General features: G+C 37.9%; 30 non-coding genes across 30 annotated transcripts; 19 read left to right on the forward strand and 11 right to left on the reverse strand.

Annotated features, from left to right (window-relative positions):
- The first annotated feature begins 237 nt into the window (after nucleotides 1–237).
- On the forward strand, nucleotides 238–345 carry trnal-caa (transfer RNA leucine (anticodon CAA)). Its single transcript has 2 exons — nucleotides 238–275; nucleotides 300–345. It is a non-coding gene; the product is annotated as a tRNA-Leu (tRNA).
- Nucleotides 346–776: 431 nt separating this feature from the next.
- On the forward strand, nucleotides 777–849 carry trnak-uuu (transfer RNA lysine (anticodon UUU)). Its single transcript has one exon. It is a non-coding gene; the product is annotated as a tRNA-Lys (tRNA).
- Nucleotides 850–1542: 693 nt separating this feature from the next.
- trnal-caa (transfer RNA leucine (anticodon CAA)) lies at nucleotides 1543–1651 on the forward strand. The gene is made up of 2 exons: nucleotides 1543–1580; nucleotides 1606–1651. It is a non-coding gene; the product is annotated as a tRNA-Leu (tRNA).
- A 483-nt stretch (nucleotides 1652–2134) lies between these two features.
- Nucleotides 2135–2207, forward strand: trnak-uuu (transfer RNA lysine (anticodon UUU)). Its single transcript has one exon. It is a non-coding gene; the product is annotated as a tRNA-Lys (tRNA).
- A 238-nt stretch (nucleotides 2208–2445) lies between these two features.
- On the reverse strand, nucleotides 2446–2518 carry trnak-cuu (transfer RNA lysine (anticodon CUU)). The gene has a single exon. It is a non-coding gene; the product is annotated as a tRNA-Lys (tRNA).
- A 381-nt stretch (nucleotides 2519–2899) lies between these two features.
- trnal-caa (transfer RNA leucine (anticodon CAA)) lies at nucleotides 2900–3008 on the forward strand. Its single transcript has 2 exons — nucleotides 2900–2937; nucleotides 2963–3008. It is a non-coding gene; the product is annotated as a tRNA-Leu (tRNA).
- A 455-nt stretch (nucleotides 3009–3463) lies between these two features.
- On the forward strand, nucleotides 3464–3536 carry trnak-uuu (transfer RNA lysine (anticodon UUU)). Its single transcript has one exon. It is a non-coding gene; the product is annotated as a tRNA-Lys (tRNA).
- Nucleotides 3537–3773: 237 nt separating this feature from the next.
- trnak-cuu (transfer RNA lysine (anticodon CUU)) lies at nucleotides 3774–3846 on the reverse strand. The gene has a single exon. It is a non-coding gene; the product is annotated as a tRNA-Lys (tRNA).
- A 380-nt stretch (nucleotides 3847–4226) lies between these two features.
- On the forward strand, nucleotides 4227–4335 carry trnal-uaa (transfer RNA leucine (anticodon UAA)). Its single transcript has 2 exons — nucleotides 4227–4264; nucleotides 4290–4335. It is a non-coding gene; the product is annotated as a tRNA-Leu (tRNA).
- A 2108-nt stretch (nucleotides 4336–6443) lies between these two features.
- On the forward strand, nucleotides 6444–6516 carry trnak-uuu (transfer RNA lysine (anticodon UUU)). Its single transcript has one exon. It is a non-coding gene; the product is annotated as a tRNA-Lys (tRNA).
- A 237-nt stretch (nucleotides 6517–6753) lies between these two features.
- Nucleotides 6754–6826, reverse strand: trnak-cuu (transfer RNA lysine (anticodon CUU)). Its single transcript has one exon. It is a non-coding gene; the product is annotated as a tRNA-Lys (tRNA).
- Nucleotides 6827–7206: 380 nt separating this feature from the next.
- On the forward strand, nucleotides 7207–7315 carry trnal-uaa (transfer RNA leucine (anticodon UAA)). Its single transcript has 2 exons — nucleotides 7207–7244; nucleotides 7270–7315. It is a non-coding gene; the product is annotated as a tRNA-Leu (tRNA).
- Nucleotides 7316–9363: 2048 nt separating this feature from the next.
- On the forward strand, nucleotides 9364–9436 carry trnak-uuu (transfer RNA lysine (anticodon UUU)). Its single transcript has one exon. It is a non-coding gene; the product is annotated as a tRNA-Lys (tRNA).
- Nucleotides 9437–9674: 238 nt separating this feature from the next.
- Nucleotides 9675–9747, reverse strand: trnak-cuu (transfer RNA lysine (anticodon CUU)). The gene has a single exon. It is a non-coding gene; the product is annotated as a tRNA-Lys (tRNA).
- A 381-nt stretch (nucleotides 9748–10128) lies between these two features.
- trnal-caa (transfer RNA leucine (anticodon CAA)) lies at nucleotides 10129–10237 on the forward strand. Its single transcript has 2 exons — nucleotides 10129–10166; nucleotides 10192–10237. It is a non-coding gene; the product is annotated as a tRNA-Leu (tRNA).
- A 1891-nt stretch (nucleotides 10238–12128) lies between these two features.
- On the forward strand, nucleotides 12129–12201 carry trnak-uuu (transfer RNA lysine (anticodon UUU)). Its single transcript has one exon. It is a non-coding gene; the product is annotated as a tRNA-Lys (tRNA).
- Nucleotides 12202–12439: 238 nt separating this feature from the next.
- On the reverse strand, nucleotides 12440–12512 carry trnak-cuu (transfer RNA lysine (anticodon CUU)). The gene has a single exon. It is a non-coding gene; the product is annotated as a tRNA-Lys (tRNA).
- A 1252-nt stretch (nucleotides 12513–13764) lies between these two features.
- trnak-cuu (transfer RNA lysine (anticodon CUU)) lies at nucleotides 13765–13837 on the reverse strand. The gene has a single exon. It is a non-coding gene; the product is annotated as a tRNA-Lys (tRNA).
- Nucleotides 13838–15117: 1280 nt separating this feature from the next.
- trnak-cuu (transfer RNA lysine (anticodon CUU)) lies at nucleotides 15118–15190 on the reverse strand. The gene has a single exon. It is a non-coding gene; the product is annotated as a tRNA-Lys (tRNA).
- A 1256-nt stretch (nucleotides 15191–16446) lies between these two features.
- Nucleotides 16447–16519, reverse strand: trnak-cuu (transfer RNA lysine (anticodon CUU)). The gene has a single exon. It is a non-coding gene; the product is annotated as a tRNA-Lys (tRNA).
- A 381-nt stretch (nucleotides 16520–16900) lies between these two features.
- Nucleotides 16901–17009, forward strand: trnal-caa (transfer RNA leucine (anticodon CAA)). Its single transcript has 2 exons — nucleotides 16901–16938; nucleotides 16964–17009. It is a non-coding gene; the product is annotated as a tRNA-Leu (tRNA).
- A 1290-nt stretch (nucleotides 17010–18299) lies between these two features.
- On the forward strand, nucleotides 18300–18408 carry trnal-caa (transfer RNA leucine (anticodon CAA)). Its single transcript has 2 exons — nucleotides 18300–18337; nucleotides 18363–18408. It is a non-coding gene; the product is annotated as a tRNA-Leu (tRNA).
- A 774-nt stretch (nucleotides 18409–19182) lies between these two features.
- On the reverse strand, nucleotides 19183–19255 carry trnak-cuu (transfer RNA lysine (anticodon CUU)). The gene has a single exon. It is a non-coding gene; the product is annotated as a tRNA-Lys (tRNA).
- Nucleotides 19256–20550: 1295 nt separating this feature from the next.
- Nucleotides 20551–20623, reverse strand: trnak-cuu (transfer RNA lysine (anticodon CUU)). Its single transcript has one exon. It is a non-coding gene; the product is annotated as a tRNA-Lys (tRNA).
- A 381-nt stretch (nucleotides 20624–21004) lies between these two features.
- Nucleotides 21005–21113, forward strand: trnal-caa (transfer RNA leucine (anticodon CAA)). The gene is made up of 2 exons: nucleotides 21005–21042; nucleotides 21068–21113. It is a non-coding gene; the product is annotated as a tRNA-Leu (tRNA).
- A 1273-nt stretch (nucleotides 21114–22386) lies between these two features.
- trnal-caa (transfer RNA leucine (anticodon CAA)) lies at nucleotides 22387–22495 on the forward strand. The gene is made up of 2 exons: nucleotides 22387–22424; nucleotides 22450–22495. It is a non-coding gene; the product is annotated as a tRNA-Leu (tRNA).
- A 442-nt stretch (nucleotides 22496–22937) lies between these two features.
- On the forward strand, nucleotides 22938–23010 carry trnak-uuu (transfer RNA lysine (anticodon UUU)). The gene has a single exon. It is a non-coding gene; the product is annotated as a tRNA-Lys (tRNA).
- A 1604-nt stretch (nucleotides 23011–24614) lies between these two features.
- Nucleotides 24615–24687, reverse strand: trnak-cuu (transfer RNA lysine (anticodon CUU)). Its single transcript has one exon. It is a non-coding gene; the product is annotated as a tRNA-Lys (tRNA).
- Nucleotides 24688–25068: 381 nt separating this feature from the next.
- Nucleotides 25069–25177, forward strand: trnal-caa (transfer RNA leucine (anticodon CAA)). The gene is made up of 2 exons: nucleotides 25069–25106; nucleotides 25132–25177. It is a non-coding gene; the product is annotated as a tRNA-Leu (tRNA).
- A 1207-nt stretch (nucleotides 25178–26384) lies between these two features.
- Nucleotides 26385–26493, forward strand: trnal-caa (transfer RNA leucine (anticodon CAA)). Its single transcript has 2 exons — nucleotides 26385–26422; nucleotides 26448–26493. It is a non-coding gene; the product is annotated as a tRNA-Leu (tRNA).
- The last annotated feature ends 761 nt before the right edge of the window (nucleotides 26494–27254 follow it).

Genomic DNA, 27254 nt, shown 5'->3' on the forward strand with positions numbered 1-27254 from the left:
AGATCCAAAGTGTTTTGGGAATGGGTAGAACTTGAATGAAAACAATTGCTTTTGATTGGGCAACTTCATTTCAGACATTTGACCAAACTTACAACTTATCGATTGTATTCATTATCACAGCCAGCAGTCTTACTTGGGATAAGTGGTTCTACAAGGTCAATGAAATAGCAAAGGACAACTTCAGAGGGTAGGTCACAATTCAACCTCTGCAACTTTATTATACCACTCCAATATTCAGTCAAGATGGCCGAGCGGTCAAAGGCGCCAGACTCAAGCATTGCTTCCATTCCAAATGGGGATTCTGGTCTCCAGTAGGAGGCGTGGGTTCAAATCCCACTCTTGACACATTCATTAACTAGTAACAAAGGTTTATGATTAATTTTATCTCAAGAATAAAGATCTCTGGACGCTATCAGGAGCAATTTATTCAAAGATGGGTGGGTGTATCTTTGGTGTGCAGATCTGCAGAAAGACATATGTTGGTCTTTTTCTAATTGTTTTAGAAAAGTGCTTTTCTGTTAACAATGTTGTTATCTAACATAAAAAAACTTAAAAATAACTACTGTGCCACTCATTTGAAGATTTGTGCGCTTATGTGACAAACTTTTTTACAGTGTCATCAACCAATGAATGAATGAATGAAAGAATCTATCTATCTATCTATCTATCTATCTATCTATCTATCTATCTATCTATCTATCTATCTATCTATCTATCTATCTATCTATCTATCTATCTGACTATTTTACTCTGTTTCTGTCTGTAATCATTTTGTAGCCTGACTAGCTCAGCCGGTAGAGCATGAGACTTTTAATCTCAGGGTCATGGGTTCAAGTCCCATGTTAGGCATTGATTCTACAGGCAACATCTGTCTATTCATGTGTAATCTTTCTACTAGTTCTTTTGTGAGAAGAATTGCAGGTGCTGGCATAAGAATTTGGGACTTTATTTGAGTTTTTTCTTAGTGTTGTCTGAGCTTAAAACTTCCCCCAATCTATGGCAACAATTTCTGTTTTTCAAATAAATGCATTTTGATTCAGGGTAAACTGGTGACACTGCATGAAAACATACTCTGTCAAATGACTAAGCGCCCAACGTGGGGCTCAAACCCATGACCCTTAGATTAAGAGTTTCATATTCTACTGACTGAGCTAGTCAGGCATTTGACAACCTTGACAAGTTTGACAACGTGAGGTGACACTGTTTTGCCATACAGGGTTTGTTGCCCTGGTCCTTCAGATACAACAAATTACTGTAACTCAGTTACAATAAAAGAGCTTTTGAAGTTGAACACCAATCTTCTAAAGATCCAAAGTGTTTTGGGAATGGGTAGAACTTGAATGAAAACAATTGCTTTTGATTGGGCAACTTCATTTCAGACATTTGACCAAACTTACAACTTATCGATTGTATTCATTATCACAGCCAGCAGTCTTACTTGGGATAAGTGGTTCTACAAGGTCAATGAAATAGCAAAGGACAACTTCAGAGGGTAGGTCACAATTCAACCTCTGCAACTGTATTATACCACACCAATCTTCAGTCAAGATGGCCGAGCGGTCAAAGGCGCCAGACTCAAGCATTGCTTCCATTCCAATATGGGGATTCTGGTCTCCAGTAGGAGATGTGGGTTCAAATCCCACTCTTGACACATTCATTAACTAGAAACAATGGTTTATGATTAATTTTATCTCATGAATAAAGATCTCTGGACACTATCAAGAGCAATTTATTCAAAGATGGGTGGGTGTATCTTTGGTGTACAGATCTGCAGAAAGACATATGTTGGTCTTTTTCAAAAATTTTTAGAAAAATGCTTTTCTGTTAACAATGTTATTATCTAAAATAAAAAAAACTTAAAAATAACTACTGTGCCACTCATTTGAAGATTTGTGCGCTTATGTGACAAACTTTTTTACAGTGTCATCAGCCAATGAATGAATGAAAGAAAGAATCTATCTATCTATCTATCTATCTATCTATCTATCTATCTATCTATCTATCTATCTATCTATCTATCATCTATCTATCTATCTATCTATCTATCTATCTATCTATCTATCTATCTATCTATCTATCTATCTATCTATATATCTGACTATTTTACTCTGTTTCTGTCTGAAATCATTTTGTAGCCTGACTAGCTCAGCCGGTAGAGCATGAGACTTTTAATCTCAGGGTCATGGGTTCAAGTCCCATGTTAGGCATAGATTCTAAAGGCAACATCTGTCTATTCATGTGTAATCTTTCTACTAGTTCTTTTGTGAGAAGAATTGCAGGTGCTTGCATAATAATTTGGGACTTTATTTGAGTTTTTCTTAGTGTTGTCTGAGCTTAAAACTTCCCCCAATCTATGGCAACAATTTCTGATTTTCAAGCAAAAGCATTTTGATTCAGGGTAAACTGGTGACACTGCATGAAAACAAACTCTGTCAAAGGCCTAAGCGCCCAACGTGGGGCTCGAACCCACGACCCTGAGATTAAGAGTCTCATGCTCTACCGACTGAGCTAGTCGGGCATTTGACAATCTTGACAAGTTTGACAACGTGAGGTGACACTGTTTTGCCATACAGGGTTTGTTGCCCTGGTCCTTCAGATACAACAAATTACTGTAACTCAGTAACAATAAAAGAGCTTATGAAGTTGAACACCAATCTTCTAAAGATCCAAAGTGTTTTGGGAATGGATAGAACTTGAATGAAAACAATTGCTTTTGATTGGGCAACTTCATTTCAGACATTTGACCAAACTTACAACTTATCGATTGTATTCATTATCACAGCCAGCAGTCTTACTTGGGATAAGTGGTTCTACAAGGTCAATGAAATAGCAAAGGACAACTTCAGAGGGTAGGTCACAATTCAACCTCTGCAACTTTATTATACCACTCCAATCTTCAGTCAAGATGGCCGAGCGGTCAAAGGCGCCAGACTCAAGCATTGCTTCCATTCCAATATGGGGATTCTGGTCTCCAGTAGGAGGCGTGGGTTCAAATCCCACTCTTGACACATTCATTAACTAGTAACAAAGGTTTATGATTAATTTTATCTCAAGAATAAAGATCTCTGGACGCTATCAGGAGCAATTTATTCAAAGATGGGTGGGTGTATCTTTGGTGTGCAGATCTGCAGAAAGACATATGTTGGTCTTTTTCTAATTGTTTTAGAAAAGTGCTTTTCTGTTAACAATGTTGTTATCTAACATAAAAAAACTTAAAAATAACTACTGTGCCACTCATTTGAAGATTTGTGCGCTTATGTGACAAACTTTTTTACAGTGTCATCAGCCAATGAATGAATGAAAGAAATAATCTATCTATCTATCTATCTATCTATCTATCTATCTATCTATCTATCTATCTATCTATCTATCTATCTATCTATCTATCTATCTATCTATCTATCTATCTATCTATCTATCTATCTGACTATTTTACTCTGTTTCTGTCTGTAATCATTTTGTAGCCTGACTCGCTCAGCCGGTAGAGCATGAGACTTTTAATCTCAGGGTCATGGGTTCAAGTCCCATGTTAGGCATAGATTCTAAAGGCAACATCTGTCTATTCATGTGTAATCTTTCTACTAGTTCTTTTGTGAGAAGAATTGCAGGTGCTTGCATAAGAATTTGGGACTTTATTTGAGTTTTTCTTAGTGTTGTCTGAGCTTAAAACTTCCCCCATCTATGGCAACAATTTCTGATTTTCAAGCAAACGCATTTTGATTCAGGGTAAACTGGTGACACTGCATGAAAACATACTCTGTCAAAGGCCTAAGCGCCCAACGTGGGGCTCGAACCCACGACCCTGAGATTAAGAGTCTCATGCTCTACCGACTGAGCTAGTCGGGCATTTGACAATCTTGACAAGTTTGACAACTGAGGTGACACTGTTTTGCCATACAGGGTTTGTTGCCCTGGTCCTTCAGATACAACAAATTACTGTAACTCAGTAACAATAAAAGAGCTTATGAAGTTGAACACCAATCTTCTAAAGATCCAAAGTGTTTTGGGAATGGGTAGAACTTGAATGAAAACAATTGCTTTTGATTGGGCAACTTCATTTCAGACATTTGACCAAACTTACAACTTATCGATTGTATTCATTATCACAGCCAGCAGTCTTACTTGGGATAAGTGGTTCTACAAGGTCAATGAAATAGCAAAGGACAACTTCAGAGGGTAGGTCACAATTCAACCTCTGCAACTTTATTATACCACTCCAATCTTCAGTCAAGATGGCCGAGCGGTCAAAGGCGCCAGACTTAAGCATTGCTTCCATTCCAATATGGGGATTCTGGTCTCCAGTAGGAGATGTGGGTTCAAATCCCACTCTTGACACATTCATTAACTAGAAACAATGGTTTATGATTAATTTTATCTCAAGAATAAAGATCTCTGGACGCTATCAAGAGCAATTTATTCAAAGATTGGTGGGTGTATCTTTGGTGTACAGATCTGCAGAAAGACATATGTTGGTCTTTTTCTAAATTTTTTAGAAAAGTGCTTTTCTGTTAACAATGTTGTTATCTAAAATAAAAAAACTTAAAAATAACTACTGTGCCACTCATTTGAAGATTTGTGCGCTTACAGGTGCTGGCCAGTAAATTAGAATATCATCAAAAGGTTGAAAATATTTCAGTAATTCCATTCAAAACGTGAAACTTGTACATTATATTCATGCAATGCACACAGACCAATGTATTTCCAATGTTCATTACATTTAAATTTGATATTCATAAGTGACAACTAATGAAAACTCCAAATTTGGTATCTCAAAAAATTAGAATATTCTGAAAAGGCTGAATATAGAAGACACCTGCTGCCACTCTAATCAGCTGATTTACTCAAAACACCTGCAAAGGCCTTTAAAAGGTCCCTCAGTCTTGTTTTGAAGGCACCACAATCATGGGGAAGACTTCTGACTTAACAGCTGTCCAAAAGACAATCATTGACACCTTGCACAAGGAGGGCAAGACACAAAAGGTGATTGCTAAAGAAGCTGGCTGTTCGCAGAGCTCTGTGTCCAAGCACATTAACAGACAGGCGAAGGGACGGAAAAAATGTGGTAGAAAAAAGTGTACAAGCTCTAGGGATAACCGCACCCTGCAGAGAATTGTGACGACAAACCCATTCAAAAATGTGGGGGAGATCCACAAAGAGTGGACTGCAGCTGGAGTCAGCGCTTCAAGAACCACCACGAGGAGACTCATGAAAGACATGGGATTCAGGTGTCACATTCCGTGTGTCAAGCCACTCTTGAACATGAAACAGCGCAAGAAGCGTCTCGCCTGGGCCAAGGACAAAAAGGACTGGACTGATGCTGAGTGGTCCAAAGTTATGTTTTCTGATGAAAGCAAGTTCTGCATTTCCTTTGGAAATCAAGGACCCAGAGTCTGGAGGAAGAGCGGAGAAGCACAGAATCCACGTTGCATGAGGTCCAGTGTAAAGTTTCGACCGTCAGTGATGGTGTGGGGTGCCATGTCATCTGCCGGTGTTGGCCCACTCTGTTTCCTGAGGTCCAGGGTCAATGCAGCCGTCTACCAGGAAGTTTTAGAGCACTTCATGCTTCCTGCTGCTGACCAACTTTATGGGGATGCAGACTTCACCTTTCAACAGGACTTGGCACCTGCACACAGTGCCAAAACCACCAGCACCTGGTTCAAGGACCATGGTATCCCTGTCCTTGATTGGCCAGCAAACTCGCCTGACCTTAACCCCATAGAAAATCTATGGGGTATTGTGAAGCGGAGGATGCAATACGCTAGACCCAACAATGCAGAGGAGCTGAAGACGACTATCAGAGCAACCTGGGCTCTCATAACACCTGAGCAGTGCCACAGACTGATCGAGTCCATGCCACGCCGCATTACTGCAGTTATTGAGGCAAAAGGAGCCCCGACTAAGTATTGAGTGCTATACATGCACATTCTTTTCATGTTCATTCTTTTCAGTTGGCCAACATTAGAGAAACAAACATTTTTTCATTGGCCTTTAGAATATTCTAATTTTCTGAGATACCAGATTTGATGTTTTCATTGGTTGTCACCTATAAATATCAAAATTAAACGTAATAAACATCGGAAATACATTGGTCTGTGTGCATTGCATGAATATAATGTACAAGTTTCACGTTTTGAATGGAATTACTGAAATATTTTCAACCTTTTGATGATATTCTAATTTACTGGCCAGCACCTGTATGTGACAAACTTTTTTACAGTGTCATCAGCCAATGAATGAATGAAAGAAAGAATCTATCTATCTATCTATCTATCTATCTATCTATCTATCTATCTATCTATCTATCTATCTATCTATCTATCTATCTATCTATCTATCTATCTATCTATCTATCTATCTATCTATCTATCTATCTATCTATCTATCTATCTATCTATCTATCTATCTGACTATTTTACTCTGTTTCTGTCTGAAATCATTTTGTAGCCTGACTAGCTCAGCCGGTAGAGCATGAGACTTTTAATCTCAGGGTCATGGGTTCAAGTCCCATGTTAGGCATAGATTCTAAAGGCAACATCTGTCTATTCATGTGTAATCTTTCTACTAGTTCTTTTGTGAGAAGAATTGCAGGTGCTTGCATAAGAATTTGGGACTTTATTTGAGTTTTTCTTAGTGTTGTCTGAGCTTAAAACTTCCCCCATCTATGGCAACAATTTCTGATTTTCAAGCAAACGCATTTTGATTCAGGGTAAACTGGTGACACTGCATGAAAACATACTCTGTCAAAGGCCTAAGCGCCCAACGTGGGGCTCGAACCCACGACCCTGAGATTAAGAGTCTCATGCTCTACCGACTGAGCTAGTCGGGCATTTGACAATCTTGACAAGTTTGACAACTGAGGTGACACTGTTTTGCCATACAGGGTTTGTTGCCCTGGTCCTTCAGATACAACAAATTACTGTAACTCAGTAACAATAAAAGAGCTTATGAAGTTGAACACCAATCTTCTAAAGATCCAAAGTGTTTTGGGAATGGGTAGAACTTGAATGAAAACAATTGCTTTTGATTGGGCAACTTCATTTCAGACATTTGACCAAACTTACAACTTATCGATTGTATTCATTATCACAGCCAGCAGTCTTACTTGGGATAAGTGGTTCTACAAGGTCAATGAAATAGCAAAGGACAACTTCAGAGGGTAGGTCACAATTCAACCTCTGCAACTTTATTATACCACTCCAATCTTCAGTCAAGATGGCCGAGCGGTCAAAGGCGCCAGACTTAAGCATTGCTTCCATTCCAATATGGGGATTCTGGTCTCCAGTAGGAGATGTGGGTTCAAATCCCACTCTTGACACATTCATTAACTAGAAACAATGGTTTATGATTAATTTTATCTCAAGAATAAAGATCTCTGGACGCTATCAAGAGCAATTTATTCAAAGATTGGTGGGTGTATCTTTGGTGTACAGATCTGCAGAAAGACATATGTTGGTCTTTTTCTAAATTTTTTAGAAAAGTGCTTTTCTGTTAACAATGTTGTTATCTAAAATAAAAAAACTTAAAAATAACTACTGTGCCACTCATTTGAAGATTTGTGCGCTTACAGGTGCTGGCCAGTAAATTAGAATATCATCAAAAGGTTGAAAATATTTCAGTAATTCCATTCAAAACGTGAAACTTGTACATTATATTCATGCAATGCACACAGACCAATGTATTTCCAATGTTCATTACATTTAAATTTGATATTCATAAGTGACAACTAATGAAAACTCCAAATTTGGTATCTCAAAAAATTAGAATATTCTGAAAAGGCTGAATATAGAAGACACCTGCTGCCACTCTAATCAGCTGATTTACTCAAAACACCTGCAAAGGCCTTTAAAAGGTCCCTCAGTCTTGTTTTGAAGGCACCACAATCATGGGGAAGACTTCTGACTTAACAGCTGTCCAAAAGACAATCATTGACACCTTGCACAAGGAGGGCAAGACACAAAAGGTGATTGCTAAAGAAGCTGGCTGTTCGCAGAGCTCTGTGTCCAAGCACATTAACAGACAGGCGAAGGGACGGAAAAAATGTGGTAGAAAAAAGTGTACAAGCTCTAGGGATAACCGCACCCTGCAGAGAATTGTGACGACAAACCCATTCAAAAATGTGGGGGAGATCCACAAAGAGTGGACTGCAGCTGGAGTCAGCGCTTCAAGAACCACCACGAGGAGACTCATGAAAGACATGGGATTCAGGTGTCACATTCCGTGTGTCAAGCCACTCTTGAACATGAAACAGCGCAAGAAGCGTCTCGCCTGGGCCAAGGACAAAAAGGACTGGACTGATGCTGAGTGGTCCAAAGTTATGTTTTCTGATGAAAGCAAGTTCTGCATTTCCTTTGGAAATCAAGGACCCAGAGTCTGGAGGAAGAGCGGAGAAGCACAGAATCCACGTTGCATGAGGTCCAGTGTAAAGTTTCGACCGTCAGTGATGGTGTGGGGTGCCATGTCATCTGCCGGTGTTGGCCCACTCTGTTTCCTGAGGTCCAGGGTCAATGCAGCCGTCTACCAGGAAGTTTTAGAGCACTTCATGCTTCCTGCTGCTGACCAACTTTATGGGGATGCAGACTTCACCTTTCAACAGGACTTGGCACCTGCACACAGTGCCAAAACCACCAGCACCTGGTTCAAGGACCATGGTATCCCTGTCCTTGATTGGCCAGCAAACTCGCCTGACCTTAACCCCATAGAAAATCTATGGGGTATTGTGAAGCGGAGGATGCAATACGCTAGACCCAACAATGCAGAGGAGCTGAAGACGACTATCAGAGCAACCTGGGCTCTCATAACACCTGAGCAGTGCCACAGACTGATCGAGTCCATGCCACGCCGCATTACTGCAGTTATTGAGGCAAAAGGAGCCCCGACTAAGTATTGAGTGCTATACATGCACATTCTTTTCATGTTCATTCTTTTCAGTTGGCCAACATTAGAGAAACAAACATTTTTTCATTGGCCTTTAGAATATTCTAATTTTCTGAGATACCAGATTTGATGTTTTCATTGGTTGTCACCTATAAATATCAAAATTAAACGTAATAAACATCGGAAATACATTGGTCTGTGTGCATTGCATGAATATAATGTACAAGTTTCACGTTTTGAATGGAATTACTGAAATATTTTCAACCTTTTGATGATATTCTAATTTACTGGCCAGCACCTGTATGTGACAAACTTTTTTACAGTGTCATCAGCCAATGAATGAATGAAAGAAAGAATCTATCTATCTATCTATCTATCTATCTATCTATCTATCTATCTATCTATCTATCTATCTATCTATCTATCTATCTATCTATCTATCTATCTATCTGACTATTTTACTCTGTTTCTGTCTGAAATCATTTTGTAGCCTGACTAGCTCAGCCGGTAGAGCATGAGACTTTTAATCTCAGGGTCATGGGTTCAAGTCCCATGTTAGGCATAGATTCTAAAGGCAACATCTGTCTATTCATGTGTAATCTTTCTACTAGTTCTTTTGTGAGAAGAATTGCAGGTGCTTGCATAAGAATTTGGGACTTTATTTGAGTTTTTCTTAGTGTTGTCTGAGCTTAAAACTTCCCCCAATCTATGGCAACAATTTCTGATTTTCAAGCAAACGCATTTTGATTCAGGGTAAACTGGTGACACTGCATGAAAACATACTCTGTCAAAGGCCTAAGCACCCAACGTGGGGCTCGAACCCACGACCCTGAGATTAAGAGTCTCATGCTCTACCGACTGAGCTAGTCGGGCATTTGACAATCTTGACAAGTTTGACAACGTGAGGTGACACTGTTTTGCCATACAGGGTTTGTTGCCCTGGTCCTTCAGATACAACAAATTACTGTAACTCAGTAACAATAAAAGAGCTTATGAAGTTGAACACCAATCTTCTAAAGATCCAAAGTGTTTTGGGAATGGGTAGAACTTGAATGAAAACAATTGCTTTTGATTGGGCAACTTCATTTCAGACATTTGACCAAACTTACAACTTATCGATTGTATTCATTATCACAGCCAGCAGTCTTACTTGGGATAAGTGGTTCTACAAGGTCAATGAAATAGCAAAGGACAACTTCAGAGGGTAGGTCACAATTCAACCTCTGCAACTTTATTATACCACTCCAATCTTCAGTCAAGATGGCCGAGCGGTCAAAGGCGCCAGACTCAAGCATTGCTTCCATTCCAATATGGGGATTCTGGTCTCCAGTAGGAGGCGTGGGTTCAAATCCCACTCTTGACACATTCATTAACTAGTAACAAAGGTTTATGATTAATTTTATCTCAAGAATAAAGATCTCTGGACGCTATCAGGAGCAATTTATTCAAAGATGGGTGGGTGTATCTTTGGTGTGCAGATCTGCAGAAAGACATATGTTGGTCTTTTTCTAATTGTTTTAGAAAAGTGCTTTTCTGTTAACAATGTTGTTATCTAACATAAAAAAACTTAAAAATAACTACTGTGCCACTCATTTGAAGATTTGTGCGCTTATGTGACAAACTTTTTTACAGTGTCATCAACCAATGAATGAATGAATGAAAGAATCTATCTATCTATCTATCTATCTATCTATCTATCTATCTATCTATCTATCTATCTGTCTATCTATCTATCTATCTATCTATCTATCTATCTATCTATCTATCTATCTATCTATCTATCTATCTATCTATCTATCTATCTATCTATCCATCTATCTATCTATCTATCTATCTATCTATCTATCTATCATCTATCTATATATCTATCTATCTGACTATTTTACTCTGTTTCTGTCTGTAATCATTTTGTAGTCTGACTAGCTCAGCCGGTAGAGCATGAGACTTTTAATTTCAGGGTCATGGGTTCAAGTCCCATGTTAGGCATTGATTCTACAGGCAACATCTGTCTATTCATGTGTAATCTTTCTACTAGTTCTTTTGTGAGAAGAATTGCAGGTGCTGGCATAAGAATTTGGGACTTTATTTGAGTTTTTTCTTAGTGTTGTCTGAGCTTAAAACTTCCCCCAATCTATGGCAACAATTTCTGTTTTTCAAATAAACACATTTTGATTCAGGGTAAACTGGTGACACTGCATGAAAACATACTCTGTCAAATGACTAAGCGCCCAATGTGGGGCTCAAACCCATGACCCTTAGATTAAGAGTTTCATGCTCTACTGACTGAGCTAGTCAGGCATTTGTCAATCTTGACAAGTTTGACAACGTGAGGTGACACTTTTTTGCCTGCCATACAGGGTTTGTTGCCCTGGTCCTTCAGATACAAGAAATTACTGTAACTCAGTAACAATAAAAGAGCTTTTGAAGTTGAACACCAATCTTCTAAAGATCCAAAGTGTTTTGGGAATGGGTAGAACTTGAATGAAAACAATTGCTTTTGATTGGGCAACTTCATTTCAGACATTTGACCAAACTTACAACTTATCGATTGTATTCATTATCACAGCCAGCAGTCTTACTTGGGATAAGTGGTTCTAAAGGGTCAATGAAATAGCAAAGGACAACTTCAGAGGGTAGGTCACAATTCAACCTCTGCAACTTTATTATACCACTCCAATCTTCAGTCAAGATGGCCGAGCGGTCAAAGGCGCCAGACTCAAGCATTGCTTCCATTCCAATATGGGGATTCTGGTCTCCAGTAGGAGGCGTCGGTTCAAATCCCACTCTTGACACATTCATTAACTAGTAACAAAGGTTTATGATTAATTTTATCTCAAGAATAAAGATCTCTGGACGCTATCAGGAGCAATTTATTCAAAGATGGGTGGGTGTATCTTTGGTGTGCAGATCTGCAGAAAGACATATGTTGGTCTTTTTCTAATTGTTTTAGAAAAGTGCTTTTCTGTTAACAATGTTGTTATCTAACATAAAAAAACTTAAAAATAACTACTGTGCCACTCATTTGAAGATTTGTGCGCTTATGTGACAAACTTTTTTACAGTGTCATCAGCCAATGAATGAATGAAAGAAAGAAAGAATCTATCTATCTATCTATCTATCTATCTATCTATCTATCTATCATCTATCTATCTATCTATCTATCTATCTATCTATCTATCTATCTATCTATCTATCTATCTATCTATCTATCTATCTGACTATTTTACTCTGTTTCTGTCTGAAATCATTTTGTAGCCTGACTAGCTCAGCCGGTAGAGCATGAGACTTTTAATCTCAGGGTCATGGGTTCAAGTCCCATGTTAGGCATAGATTCTAAAGGCAACATCTGTCTATTCATGTGTAATCTTTCTACTAGTTCTTTTGTGAGAAGAATTGCAGGTGCTTGCATAAGAATTTGGGACTTTATTTGAGTTTTTCTTAGTGTTGTCTGAGCTTAAAACTTCCCCCAATCTATGGCAACAATTTCTGATTTTCAAGCAAACGCATTTTGATTCAGGGTAAACTGGTGACACTGCATGAAAACATACTCTGTCAAAGGCCTAAGCACCCAACGTGGGGCTCGAACCCACGACCCTGAGATTAAGAGTCTCATGCTCTACCGACTGAGCTAGTTGGGCATTTGACAATCTTGACAAGTTTGACAACGTGAGGTGACACTGTTTTGCCATACAGGGTTTGTTGCCCTGGTCCTTCAGATACAACAAATTACTGTAACTCAGTAACAATAAAAGAGCTTATGAAGTTGAACACCAATCTTCTAAAGATCCAAAGTGTTTTGGGAATGGGTAGAACTTGAATGAAAACAATTGCTTTTGATTGGGCAACTTCATTTCAGACATTTGACCAAACTTACAACTTATCGATTGTATTCATTATCACAGCCAGCAGTCTTACTTGGGATAAGTGGTTCTACAAGGTCAATGAAATAGCAAAGGACAACTTCAGAGGGTAGGTCACAATTCAACCTCTGCAACTTTATTATACCACTCCAATCTTCAGTCAAGATGGCCGAGCGGTCAAAGGCGCCAGACTCAAGCATTGCTTCCATTCCAATATGGGGATTCTCGTCACCAGTAGGAGATGTGGGTTCAAATCCCACTCTTGACACATTCATTAACTAGAAACAATGGTTTATGATTAATTTTATCTCAAGAATAAAGATCTCTGGACGCTATCAAGAGCAATTTATTCAAAGATGGGTGGGTGTATCTTTGGTGTACAGATCTGCAGAAAGACATATGTTGGTCTTTCTCTAAATTTTTTAGAAAAGTGCTTTTCTGTTAACAATGTTGTTATCTAAAATAAAAAAACTTAAAAATAACTACTGTGCCACTCATTTGAAGATTTGTGCGCTTATGTGACAAACTTTTTTACAGTTTCATCAGCCAATGAATGAATGAAAGAAAGAATCTATCTATCTATCTATCTATCTATCTATCTATCTATCTATCTATCTATCTATCTATCTATCTATCTATCTATCTATCTATCTATCTATCTATCTATCTATCTATCAATCTGACTATTTTAATCTGTTTCTGTCTGAAATCATTTTGTAGTCTGACTAGCTCAGCCGGTAGAGCAAGAGACTTTTAATCGCAGGGTCATGGGTTCAAGTCCCATGTTAGGCATAGATTCTAAAGGCAACATCTGTCTATTCATGTGTAATCTTTCTACTAGTTCTTTTGTGAGAAGAATTGCAGGTGCTTGCATAAGAATTTGGGACTTTATTTGAGTTTTTCTTAGTGTTGTCTGAGCTTAAAACTTCCCCCAATCTATGGCAACAATTTCTGATTTTCAAGCAAACGCATTTTGATTCAGGGTAAACTGGTGACACTGCATGAAAACATACTCTGTCAAAGGCCTAAGCGCCCAACGTGGGGCTCGAACCCACGACCCTGAGATTAAGAGTCTCATGCTCTACCGACTGAGCTAGTCGGGCATTTGACAATCTTGACAAGTTTGACAACGTGAGGTGACACTGTTTTGCCATACAGGGTTTGTTGCCCTGGTCCTTCAGATACAACAAATTACTGTAACTCAGTAACAATAAAAGAGCTTATGAAGTTGAACACCAATCTTCTAAAGATCCAAAGTGTTTTGGGAATGGGTAGAACTTGAATGAAAACAATTGCTTTTGATTGGGCAACTTCATTTCAGACATTTGACCAAACTTACAACTTATCGATTGTATTCATTATCACAGCCAGCAGTCTTACTTGGGATAAGTGGTTCTACAAGGTCAATGAAATAGCAAAGGACAACTTCAGAGGGTAGGTCACAATTCAACCTCTGCAACTTTATTATACCACTCCAATCTTCAGTCAAGATGGCCGAGCGGTCAAAGGCGCCAGACTCAAGCATTGCTTCCATTCCAATATGGGGATTCTCGTCTCCAGTAGGAGATGTGGGTTCAAATCCCACTCTTGACACATTCATTAACTAGAAACAATGGTTTATGATTAATTTTATCTCAAGAATAAAGATCTCTGGACGCTATCAAGAGCAATTTATTCAAAGATGGGTGGGTGTATCTTTGGTGTACAGATCTGCAGAAAGACATATGTTGGTCTTTTTCTAAATTTTTTAGAAAAGTGCTTTTCTGTTAACAATGTTGTTATCTAAAATAAAAAAACTTAAAAATAACTACTGTGCCACTCATTTGAAGATTTGTGCGCTTATGTGACAAACTTTTTTACAGTGTCATCAGCCAATGAATGAATGAAAGAAAGAATCTATCTATCTATCTATCTATCTATCTATCTATCTATCTATCTATCTATCTATCTATCCATCTATCTATCTATCTATCTATCTATCTATCTATCTATCTATCTATCTATCTATCTATCTATCTATCTATCTATCAATCTGACTATTTTAATCTGTTTCTGTCTGAAATCATTTTGTAGTCTGACTAGCTCAGCCGGTAGAGCAAGAGACTTTTAATCGCAGGGTCATGGGTTCAAGTCCCATGTTAGGCATAGATTCTAAAGGCAACATCTGTCTATTCATGTGTAATCTTTCTACTAGTTCTTTTGTGAGAAGAATTGCAGGTGCTTGCATAAGAATTTGGGACTTTATTTGAGTTTTTCTTAGTGTTGTCCGAGCTTAAAACTTCCCCCAATCTATGGCAACAATTTCTGATTTTCAAGCAAACGCATTTTGATTCAGGGTAAACTGGTGACACTGCATGAAAACATACTCTGTCAAAGGCCTAAGCGCCCAACGTGGGGCTCGAACCCACGACCCTGAGATTAAGAGTCTCATGCTCTACCGACTGAGCTAGTCGGGCATTTGACAATCTTGACAAGTTTGACAACGTGAGGTGACACTGTTTTGCCATACAGGGTTTGTTGCCCTGGTCCTTCAGATACAACAAATTACTGTAACTCAGTAACAATAAAAGAGCTTATGAAGTTGAACACCAATCTTCTAAAGATCCAAAGTGTTTTGGGAATGGGTAGAACTTGAATGAAAACAATTGCTTTTGATTGGGCAACTTCATTTCAGACATTTGACCAAACTTACAACTTATCGATTGTATTCATTATCACAGCCAGCAGTCTTACTTGGGATAAGTGGTTCTACAAGGTCAATGAAATAGCAAAGGACAACTTCAGAGGGTAGGTCACAATTCAACCTCTGCAACTTTATTATACCACTCCAATCTTCAGTCAAGATGGCCGAGCGGTCAAAGGCGCCAGACTCAAGCATTGCTTCCATTCCAATATGGGGATTCTCGTCTCCAGTAGGAGATGTGGGTTCAAATCCCACTCTTGACACATTCATTAACTAGAAACAATGGTTTATGATTAATTTTATCTCAAGAATAAAGATCTCTGGACGCTATCAAGAGCAATTTATTCAAAGATGGGTGGGTGTATCTTTGGTGTACAGATCTGCAGAAAGACATATGTTGGTCTTTTTCTAAATTTTTTAGAAAAGTGCTTTTCTGTTAACAATGTTGTTATCTAAAATAAAAAAACTTAAAAATAACTACTGTGCCACTCATTTGAAGATTTGTGCGCTTATGTGACAAACTTTTTTACAGTGTCATCAGCCAATGAATGAATGAAAGAAAGAATCTATCTATCTATCTATCTATCTATCTATCTATCTATCTATCTATCTATCTATCTATCTATCTATCTATCTATCTATCTATCTATCTATCTATCTATCTATCTATCTATCAATCTGACTATTTTACTCTGTTTCTGTCTGAAATCATTTTGTAGCCTGACTAGCTCAGCCGGTAGAGCATGAGACTTTTAATCGCAGGGTCATGGGTTCAAGTCCCATGTTAGGCATAGATTCTAAAGGCAACATCTGTCTATTCATGTGTAATCTTTCTACTAGTTCTTTTGTGAGAAGTATTGCAGGTGCTTGCATAAGAATTTGGGACTTTATTTGAGTTTTTCTTAGTGTTGTCTGAGCTTAAAACTTCCCCCAATCTATGGCAACAATTTCTGATTTTCAAGCAAACGCATTTTGATTCAGGGTAAACTGGTGACACTGCATGAAAACATACTCTGTCAAAGGCCTAAGCGCCCAACGTGGGGCTCGAACCCACGACCCTGAGATTAAGAGTCTCATGCTCTACCGACTGAGCTAGTCGGGCATTTGACAATCTTGACAAGTTTGACAACGTGAGGTGACACTGTTTTGCCATACAGGGTTTGTTGCCCTGGTCCTTCAGATACAACAAATTACTGTAACTCAGTAACAATAAAAGAGCTTATGAAGTTGAACACCAATCTTCTAAAGATCCAAAGTGTTTTGGGAATGGGTAGAACTTGAATGAAAACAATTGCTTTTGATTGGGCAACTTTATTTCAGACATTTGACCAAACTTACAACTTATCGATTGTATTCATTATCACAGCCAGCAGTCTTACTTGGGATAAGTGGTTCTACAAGGTCAATGAAATAGCAAAGGACAACTTCAGAGGGTAGGTCACAATTCAACCTCTGCAACTTTATTATACCACTCCAATCTTCAGTCAAGATGGCCGAGCGGTCAAAGGCGCCAGACTCAAGCATTGCTTCCATTCCAATATGGGGATTCTGGTCTCCAGTAGGAGGCGTGGGTTCAAATCCCACTCTTGACACATTCATTAACTAGTAACAAAGGTTTATGATTAATTTTATCTCAAGAATAAAGATCTCTGGACGCTATCAGGAGCAATTTATTCAAAGATGGGTGGGTGTATCTTTGGTGTGCAGATCTGCAGAAAGACATATGTTGGTCTTTTTCTAATTGTTTTAGAAAAGTGCTTTTCTGTTAACAATGTTGTTATCTAACATAAAAAAACTTAAAAATAACTACTGTGCCACTCATTTGAAGATTTGTGCGCTTATGTGACAAACTTTTTTACAGTGTCATCAACCAATGAATGAATGAATGAAAGAATCTATCATCTATCTATCTATCTATCTATCATCTATCTATCTATCTATCTATCTATCTATCTATCTATCTATCTATCTATCTATCTATCTATCTATCTATCTATCCATCTATCTATCTATCTATCTATCTATCTATCTATCTATCTATCTATCTATCTATCATCTATCTATATATCTATCTATCTGACTATTTTACTCTGTTTCTGTCTGTAATCATTTTGTAGTCTGACTAGCTCAGCCGGTAGAGCATGAGACTTTTAATTTCAGGGTCATGGGTTCAAGTCCCATGTTAGGCATTGATTCTACAGGCAACATCTGTCTATTCATGTGTAATCTTTCTACTAGTTCTTTTGTGAGAAGAATTGCAGGTGCTGGCATAAGAATTTGGGACTTTATTTGAGTTTTTTCTTAGTGTTGTCTGAGCTTAAAACTTCCCCCAATCTATGGCAACAATTTCTGTTTTTCAAATAAACACATTTTGATTCAGGGTAAACTGGTGACACTGCATGAAAACATACTCTGTCAAATGACTAAGCGCCCAACGTGGGGCTCAAACCCATGACCCTTAGATTAAGAGTTTCATGCTCTACTGACTGAGCTAGTCAGGCATTTGTCAATCTTGACAAGTTTGACAACGTGAGGTGACACTTTTTTGCCATACAGGGTTTGTTGCCCTGGTCCTTCAGATACAAGAAATTACTGTAACTCAGTAACAATAAAAGAGCTTTTGAAGTTGAACACCAATCTTCTAAAGATCCAAAGTGTTTTGGGAATGGGTAGAACTTGAATGAAAACAATTGCTTTTGATTGGGCAACTTCATTTCAGACATTTGACCAAACTTACAACTTATCGATTGTATTCATTATCACAGCCAGCAGTCTTACTTGGGATAAGTGGTTCTAAAGGGTCAATGAAATAGCAAAGGACAACTTCAGAGGGTAGGTCACAATTCAACCTCTGCAACTTTATTATACCACTCCAATCTTCAGTCAAGATGGCCGAGCGGTCAAAGGCGCCAGACTCAAGCATTGCTTCCATTCCAATATGGGGATTCTGGTCTCCAGTAGGAGGCGTGGGTTCAAATCCCACTCTTGACACATTCATTAACTAGTAACAAAGGTTTATGATTAATTTTATCTCAAGAATAAAGATCTCTGGACGCTATCAGGAGCAATTTATTCAAAGATGGGTGGGTGTATCTTTGGTGTGCAGATCTGCAGAAAGACATATGTTGGTCTTTTTCTAATTGTTTTAGAAAAGTGCTTTTCTGATAACAATGTTGTTATCTAACATAAAAAAACTTAAAAATAACTACTGTGCCACTCATTTGAAGATTTGTGCGCTTATGTGACAAACTTTTTTACAGTGTCATCAGCCAATGAATGAATGAAAGAAAGAATCTATCTATCTATCTATCTATCTATCTATCTATCTATCTATCTATCTATCTATCTATCTATCTATCTATCTATCTATCTATCTATCTATCTATCTATCTATCTATCTATCTATCTATCAATCTGACTATTTTACTCTGTTTCTGTCTGAAATCATTTTGTAGCCTGACTAGCTCAGCCGGTAGAGCAAGAGACTTTTAATCGCAGGGTCATGGGTTCAAGTCCCATGTTAGGCATAGATTCTAAAGGCAACATCTGTCTATTCATGTGTAATCTTTCTACTAGTTCTTTTGTGAGAAGAATTGCAGGTGCTTGCATAAGAATTTGGGACTTTATTTGAGTTTTTCTTAGTGTTGTCTGAGCTTAAAACTTCCCCCAATCTATGGCAACAATTTCTTATTTTCAAGCAAACGCATTTTGATTCAGGGTAAACTGGTGACACTGCATGAAAACATACTCTGTCAAAGGCCTAAGCGCCCAACGTGGGGCTCGAACCCACGACCCTGAGATTAAGAGTCTCATACTCTACCGACTGAGCTAGTCGGGCATTTGACAATCTTGACAAGTTTGACAACGTGAAGTGACACTGTTTTGCCATACAGGGTTTGTTGCCCTGGTCCTTCAGATACAACAAATTACTGTAACTCAGTAACAATAAAAGAGCTTATGAAGTTGAACACCAATCTTCTAAAGATCCAAAGTGTTTTGGGAATGGGTAGAACTTGAATGAAAACAATTGCTTTTGATTGGGCAACTTCATTTCAGACATTTGACCAAACTTACAACTTATCGATTGTATTCATTATCACAGCCAGCAGTCTTACTTGGGATAAGTGGTTCTACAAGGTCAATGAGATAGCAAAGGACAACTTCAGAGGGTAGGTCACAATTCAACCTCTGCAACTTTATTATACCACTCCAATCTTCAGTCAAGATGGCCGAGCGGTCAAAGGCGCCAGACTCAAGCATTGCTTCCAATCCAATATGGGGATTCTCGTCTCCAGTAGGAGATGTGGGTTCAAATCCCACTCTTGACACATTCATTAACTAGAAACAATGGTTTATGATTAATTTTATCTCAAGAATAAAGATCTCTGGACACTATCAAGAGCAATTTATTCAAAGATGGGTGGGTGTATCTTTGGTGTACAGATCTGCAGAAAGACATATGTTGGTCTTTTTCTAAATTTTTTAGAAAAGTGCTTTTCTGTTAACAATGTTGTTATCTAAAATAAAAAAACTTAAAAATAACTACTGTGCCACTCATTTGAAGATTTGTGCGCTTATGTGACAAACTTTTTTACAGTGTCATCAGCCAATGAATGAATGAAAGAAAGAATCTATCTATCTATCTATCTATCTATCTATCTATCTATCTATCTATCTATCTATCTATCTATCTATCTATCTATCTATCTATCTATCTATCATCTATCTATCTATCTATCTATCTATCTATCTATCTATCTATCTATCTATCTATCTATCAATCTGACTATTTTACTCTGTTTCTGTCTGAAATCATTTTGTAGCCTGACTAGCTCAGCCGGTAGAGCATGAGACTTTTAATCGCAGGGTCATGGGTTCAAGTCCCATGTTAGGCATAGATTCTAAAGGCAACATCTGTCTATTCATGTGTAATCTTTCTACTAGTTCTTTTGTGAGAAGTATTGCAGGTGCTTGCATAAGAATTTGGGACTTTATTTGAGTTTTTCTTAGTGTTGTCTGAGCTTAAAACTTCCCCCAATCTATGGCAACAATTTCTGATTTTCAAGCAAACGCATTTTGATTCAGGGTAAACTGGTGACACTGCATGAAAACATACTCTGTCAAAGGCCTAAGCGCCCAACGTGGGGCTCGAACCCACGACCCTGAGATTAAGAGTCTCATGCTCTAACGACTGAGCTAGTCGGGCACTTGACAATCTTGACAAGTTTGACAACGTGAGGTGACACTGTTTTGCCATACAGGGTTTGTTGCCCTGGTCCTTCAGATACAACAAATTACTGTAACTCAGTAACAATAAAAGAGCTTATGAAGTTGAACACCAATCTTCTAAAGATCCAAAGTGTTTTGGGAATGGGTAGAACTTGAATGAAAACAATTGCTTTTGATTGGGCAACTTCATTTCAGACATTTGACCAAACTTACAACTTATCGATTGTATTCGTTATCACAGCCAGCAGTCTTACTTGGGATAAGTGGTTCTACAAGGTCAATGAAATAGCAAAGGACAACTTCAGAGGGTAGGTCACAATTCAACCTCTGCAACTTTATTATACCACTCCAATCTTCAGTCAAGATGGCCGAGCGGTCAAAGCCGCCAGACTCAAGCATTGCTTCCATTCCAATATGGGGATTCTGGTCTCCAGTAGGAGGCGTGGGTTCAAATCCCACTCTTGACACATTCATTAACTAGTAACAAAGGTTTATGATTAATTTTATCTCAAGAATAAAGATCTCTGGACGCTATCAGGAGCAATTTATTCAAAGATGGGTGGGTGTATCTTTGGTGTGCAGATCTGCAGAAAGACATATGTTGGTCTTTTTCTAATTGTTTTAGAAAAGTGCTTTTCTGTTAACAATGTTGTTATCTAACATAAAAAACTTAAAAATAACTACTGTGCCACTCATTTGAAGATTTGTGCGCTTATGTGACAAACTTTTTTACAGTGTCATCAACCAATGAATGAATGAATGAAAGAATCTATCATCTATCTATCTATCTATCTATCTATCTATCTATCTATCTATCTATCTATCTATCTATCTATCTATCTATCTATCATCTATCTATCTATCTATTTATCTATCTATCTATCTATCTATCCATCTATCTATCTATCTATCTATCATCTATCTATATATCTATCTATCTGACTATTTTACTCTGTTTCTGTCTGTAGTCATTTTGTAGTCTGACTAGCTCAGCCGGTAGAGCATGAGACTTTTAATTTCAGGGTCATGGGTTCAAGTCCCATGTTAGGCATTGATTCTACAGGTTTCTGTCTATTCATGTGTAATCTTTCTACTAGTTCTTTTGTGAGAAGAATTGCAGGTGCTGGCATAAGAATTTGGGACTTTATTTGAGTTTTTTCTTAGTGTTGTCTGAGCTTAAAACTTCCCCCAATCTATGGCAACAATTTCTGTTTTTCAAATAAACACATTTTGATTCAGGGTAAACTGGTGACACTGCATGAAAACATACTCTGTCAAATGACTAAGCGCCCAACGTGGGGCTCAAACCCATGACCCTTAGATTAAGAGTTTCATGCTCTACTGACTGAGCTAGTCAGGCATTTGTCAATCTTGACAAGTTTGACAACGTGAGGTGACACTTTTTTGCCATACAGGGTTTGTTGCCCTGGTCCTTCAGATACAAGAAATTACTGTAACTCAGTAACAATAAAAGAGCTTTTGAAGTTGAACACCAATCTTCTAAAGATCCAAAGTGTTTTGGGAATGGGTAGAACTTGAATGAAAACAATTGCTTTGATTGGGCAACTTCATTTCAGACATTTGACCAAACTTACAACTTATCGATTGTATTCATTATCACAGCCAGCAGTCTTACTTGGGATAAGTGGTTCTAAAGGGTCAATGAAATAGCAAAGGACAACTTCAGAGGGTAGGTCACAATTCAACCTCTGCAACTTTATTATACCACTCCAATCTTCAGTCAAGATGGCCGAGCGGTCAAAGGCGCCAGACTCAAGCATTGCTTCCATTCCAATATGGGGATTCTGGTCTCCAGTAGGAGGCGTGGGTTCAAATCCCACTCTTGACACATTCATTAACTAGTAACAAAGGTTTATGATTAATTTTATCTCAAGAATAAAGATCTCTGGACGCTATCAGGAGCAATTTATTCAAAGATGGGTGGGTGTATCTTTGGTGTGCAGATCTGCAGAAAGACATATGTTGGTCTTTTTCTAATTGTTTTAGAAAAGTGCTTTTCTGTTAACAATGTTGTTATCTAACATAAAAAAACTTAAAAATAACTACTGTGCCACTCATTTGAAGATTTGTGCGCTTATGTGACAAACTTTTTTAGAGTGTCATCAGCCAATGAATGAATGAAAGAAAGAATCTATCTATCTATCTATCTATCTATCATCTATCTATCTATCTATCTATCTATCTATCTATCTATCTATCTATCTATCTATCTATCTATCTATCTATCTATCTGACTATTTGACTCTGTTTCTGTCTGAAATCATTTTGTAGCCTGACTAGCTCAGCCGGTAGAGCATGAGACTTTTAATCTCAGGGTCATGGGTTCAAGTCCCATGTTAGGCATAGATTCTAAAGGCAACATCTGTCTATTCATGTGTAATCTTTCTACTAGTTCTTTTGTGAGAAGAATTGCAGGTGGTTGCATAAGAATTTGGGACTTTATTTGAGTTTTTCTTAGTGTTGTCTGAGCTTAAAACTTCCCCCAATCTATGGCAACAATTTCTACAATTTCTGATTTTCAAGCAAACGCATTTTGATTCAGGGTAAACTGGTGACACTGCATGAAAACATACTCTGTCAAAGGCCTAAGCACCCAACGTGGGGCTCGAACACACGACCCTGAGATTAAGAGTCTCATGCTCTACCGACTGAGCTAGTCGGGCATTTGACAATCTTGACAAGTTTGACAACGTGAGGTGACACTGTTTTGCCATACAGGGTTTGTTGCCCTGGTCCTTCAGATACAACAAATTACTGTAACTCAGTAACAATAAAAGAGCTTATGAAGTTGAACACCAATCTTCTAAAGATCCAAAGTGTTTTGGGAATGGGTAGAACTTGAATGAAAACAATTGCTTTTGATTGGGCAACTTCATTTCAGACATTTGACCAAACTTACAACTTATCGATTGTATTCATTATCACAGCCAGCAGTCTTACTTGGGATAAGTGGTTCTACAAGGTCAATGAAATAGCAAAGGACAACTTCAGAGGGTAGGTCACAATTCAACCTCTGCAACTTTATTATACCACTCCAATCTTCAGTCAAGATGGCCGAGCGGTCAAAGGCGCCAGACTCAAGCATTGCTTCCATTCCAATATGGGGATTCTCGTCTCCAGTAGGAGATGTGGGTTCAAATCCCACTCTTGACACATTCATTAACTAGAAACAATGGTTTATGATTAATTTTATCTCAAGAATAAAGATCTCTGGACGCTATCAAGAGCAATTTATTCAAAGATGGGTGGGTGTATCTTTGGTGTACAGATCTGCAGAAAGACATATGTTGGTCTTTTTCTAAATTTTTTAGAAAAGTGCTTTTCTGTTAACAATGTTGTTATCTAAAATAAAAAAACTTAAAAATAACTACTGTGCCACTCATTTGAAGATTTGTGCGCTTATGTGACAAAATTTTTTACAGTGTCATCAGCCAATGAATGAATGAAAGAAAGAATCTATCTATCTATCTATCTATCTATCTATCTATCTATCTATCTATCTATCTATCTATCTATCTATCTATCTATCTATCTATCTATCTATCTATCTATCTATCTATCTATCTATCTATCTATCTATCTATCTATCTATCAATCTGACTATTTTACTCTGTTTCTGTCTGAAATCATTTTGTAGCCTGACTAGCTCAGCCGGTAGAGCAAGAGACTTTTAATCGCAGGGTCATGGGTTCAAGTCCCATGTTAGGCATAGATTCTAAAGGCAACATCTGTCTATTCATGTGTAATCTTTCTACTAGTTCTTTTGTGAGAAGAATTGCAGGTGCTTGCATAAGAATTTGGGACTTTATTTGAGTTTTTCTTAGTGTTGTCTGAGCTTAAAACTTCCTCCAATCTATGGCAACAATTTCTGATTTTCAAGCAAACGCATTTTGATTCAGGGTAAACTGGTGACACTGCATGAAAACATACTCTGTCAAAGGCCTAAGCGCCCAACGTGGGGCTCGAACCCACGGCCCTGAGATTAAGAGTCTCATGCTCTACCGACTGAGCTAGTCGGGCATTTGACAATCTTGACAAGTTTGACAACGTGAGGTGACACTGTTTTGCCATACAGGGTTTGTTGCCCTGGTCCTTCAGATACAACAAATTACTGTAACTCAGTAACAATAAAAGAGCTTATGAAGTTGAACACCAATCTTCTAAAGATCCAAAGTGTTTTGGGAATGGGTAGAACTTGAATGAAAACAATTGCTTTTGATTGGGCAACTTCATTTCAGACATTTGACCAAACTTACAACTTATCGATTGTATTCATTATCACAGCCAGCAGTCTTACTTGGGATAAGTGGTTCTACAAGGTCAATGAAATAGCAAAGGACACCTTCAGAGGGTAGGTCACAATTCAACCTCTGCAACTTTATTATACCACTCTAATCTTCAGTCAAGATGGCCGAGCGGTCAAAGGCGCCAGACTCAAGCATTGCTTCCATTCCAATATGGGGATTCTGGTCTCCAGTAGGAGGCGTGGGTTCAAATCCCACTCTTGACACATTCATTAACTAGTAACAAAGGTTTATGATTAATTTTATCTCAAGAATAAAGATCTCTGGACGCTATCAGGAGCAATTTATTCAAAGATGGGTGGGTGTATCTTTGGTGTGCAGATCTGCAGAAAGACATATGTTGGTCTTTTTCTAATTGTTTTAGAAAAGTGCTTTTCTGTTAACAATGTTGTTATCTAACATAAAAAAACTTAAAAATAACTACTGTGCCACTCATTTGAAGATTTGTGCGCTTATGTGACAAACTTTTTTACAGTGTCATCAACCAATGAATGAATGAATGAAAGAATCTATCATCTATCTATCTATCTATATATCTATCTATCTATCTATCATCTATCTATCTATCTATCTATCTATCTATCTATCTATCTATATATCTATCTATCTGACTATTTTACTCTGTTTCTGTCTGTAATCATTTTGTAGCCTGAGTAGCTCAGCCGGTAGAGCATGAGACTTTTAATTTCAGGGTCATGGGTTCAAGTCCCATGTTAGGCCTTGATTCTACAGGCAACATCTATCTATTCATGTGTAATCTTTCTACTAGTTCTTTTGTGAGAAGAATTGCAGGTGCTGGCATAAGAATTTGGGACTTTATTTGAGTTTTTTCTTAGTGTTGTCTGAGCTTAAAACTTCCCCCAATCTATGGCAACAATTTCTGTTTTTCAAATAAACACATTTTGATTCAGGGTAAACTGGTGACACTGCATGAAAACATACTCTGTCAAATGACTAAGCGCCCAACGTGGGGCTCAAACCCATGACCCTTAGATTAAGAGTTTCATGCTCTACTGACTGAGCTAGTCAGGCATTTGTCAATCTTGACAAGTTTGACAACGTGAGGTGACACTTTTTTGCCATACAGGGTTTGTTGCCCTGGTCCTTCAGATACAAGAAATTACTGTAACTCAGTAACAATAAAAGAGCTTTTGAAGTTGAACACCAATCTTCTAAAGATCCAAAGTGTTTTGGGAATGGGTAGAACTTGAATGAAAACAATTGCTTTTGATTGGGCAACTTCATTTCAGACATTTGACCAAACTTACAACTTATCGATTGTATTCATTATCACAGCCAGCAGTCTTACTTGGGATAAGTGGTTCTAAAGGGTCAATGAAATAGCAAAGGACAACTTCAGAGGGTAGGTCACAATTCAACCTCTGCAACTTTATTATACCACTCCAATCTTCAGTCAAGATGGCCGAGCGGTCAAAGGCGCCAGACTCAAGCATTGCTTCCATTCCAATATGGGGATTCTGATCTCCAGTAGGAGGCGTGGGTTCAAATCCCACTCTTGGCACATTCATTAACTAGAAACAAAGGTTTATGATTAATTTTATCTCAAGAATAAAGATCTCTGGATGCTATCAAGAGCAATTTATTCAAAGATGGGTGGGTGTATCTTTGGTGTACAGATCTGCAGAAAGACATATGTTGGTCTTTTTCTAAATTTTTTAGAAAAGTGCTTTTCTGTTAACAATGTTGTTATCTAAAATAAAAAAAACTTAAAAATAACTTTTGTGCCACTCATTTGAAGATTTGTGCGCTTATGTGACAAACTTTTTTACAGTGTCATCAACCAATGAATGAATGAATGAAAGAATCTATCTATCTATCTATCTATCTATCTATCTATCTATCTATCCATCTATCTATCTATCTATCTATCTATCTATCTATCTATCTATCTATCTATCTATCTATCTATCTATCTATCTATCTATCTATCTATCTATCTATCTATCTATCTATCTGACTATTTTACTCTGTTTCTGTCTGTAATCATTTTGTAGCCTGAGTAGCTCAGCCGGTAGAGCATGAGACTTTTAATTTCAGGGTCATGGGTTCAAGTCCCATGTTAGGCCTTGATTCTACAGGCAACATCTGTCTATTCATGTGTAATCTTTCTACTAGTTCTTTTGTGAGAAGAATTGCAGGTGCTGGCATAAGAATTTGGGACTTTATTTGAGTTTTTTCTTAGTGTTGTCTGAGCTTAAAACTTCCCCCAATCTATGGCAACAATTTCTGTTTTTCAAATAAACACATTTTGATTCAGGGTAA

This window comes from Nothobranchius furzeri, chromosome 7 (genome assembly GCF_043380555.1).
Source record: "Nothobranchius furzeri strain GRZ-AD chromosome 7, NfurGRZ-RIMD1, whole genome shotgun sequence".
Lineage (NCBI taxonomy): Eukaryota > Metazoa > Chordata > Actinopteri > Cyprinodontiformes > Nothobranchiidae > Nothobranchius > Nothobranchius furzeri.